Source organism: Bison bison, unplaced genomic scaffold (assembly GCF_000754665.1).
Source record: "Bison bison bison isolate TAMUID 2011002044 unplaced genomic scaffold, Bison_UMD1.0 scf7180017864516, whole genome shotgun sequence".
NCBI classification, from domain to species: Eukaryota; Metazoa; Chordata; class Mammalia; order Artiodactyla; family Bovidae; genus Bison; species Bison bison.
The window spans coordinates 54,856-55,929 of record NW_011495069.1 but is presented as its reverse complement, the minus strand read 5'-3'; positions in this window follow the sequence as shown (position 1 = coordinate 55,929).

Here is a 1,074-nt window from a genome sequence, read left to right as displayed (position 1 = left end):
CAACCAGGCTCCACAGAGAGGTCTGGAGAGGGGCAGGCGGGCATCGAGGTAGAGAACGCCGGGGAGGGGCCTGACTCAGCTGGAGTCAGTGGCCAGTGCTCCTTCCACCAGGAGAAGAAATGCCCGCAGCATCGATCTCACTGGCAACTCTTAGTGCCAAGTGCTCACCAGGGCCAGACACGGAGCTTATCCATTTGCCAGCATGAGTGCCTGGAATACTCTGCTGCTGTTCCAGTAGCACCTGTCTTACATGGTGGCTTGAAGGATCCAGTTACCTGCACTTGTAAAGCACTTGGCACTGGGGCTGTGACTCAGGGAATGCTGGCCTTGTGGTCAGCACCCCCATTAAACAGATGAGGTAGCTGAGGCCCAGCACCGTTAAGGGACTTGCCCACGGCCACACAGCTACTAGGCTGCAGAGTGTGTGCCTGGGTGTGCCTGGCGCTAAGGCCTCACAGGGCCACACAGCTACTGGGCTGCAGAGCCAGGTGTCCCTGGCTCTAAGGCCTCACAGGGCCACACAGCTACTAGGCTGCAGAGCTGGGTGTCCCTGGCGCTAAGGCCTCACAGGGCCACACAGCTACTAGGCTGCAGAGCTGGGTGTGCCTGGCTCTAAGGCCTCACAGGACAGCCCCCCCCTGAGCAAGTCACAGCTACACAGAATTCCTTCGGCATCCAAGGGGGACTACCACTAAAATATTCCAAAGGGGGCAGAGGTTCCCCTGGACCTTCTCCACCCAGCTCTTTGCATCTCTACGCTGTTCTCAGTGCCAACCACTCATCCCCGTCCTGCATTTTGCTTCCTAGCTCTAAACACCTCCTCCAGGGAGCCTTCCTCGACTGCCCCACCTTCCTGGTCTCAAAGCACAGGATGGACTCCATGCCGCTTGCTGCTGTTGGTCAGTCAGTCATGTCCGACTCTTTGCGATCCCAGGCCTCCCTGTCCATCACCAACTCTCAGAGTTTCCTCAAACTCATGTCCATCGAGTCGGTGATGCCATCCAACCATCTCACCCTCTGTCATCCCCTTCTCTTCCCGCCTTCTATCTTTCCCAGCATCAGGGTCTTTTCTAA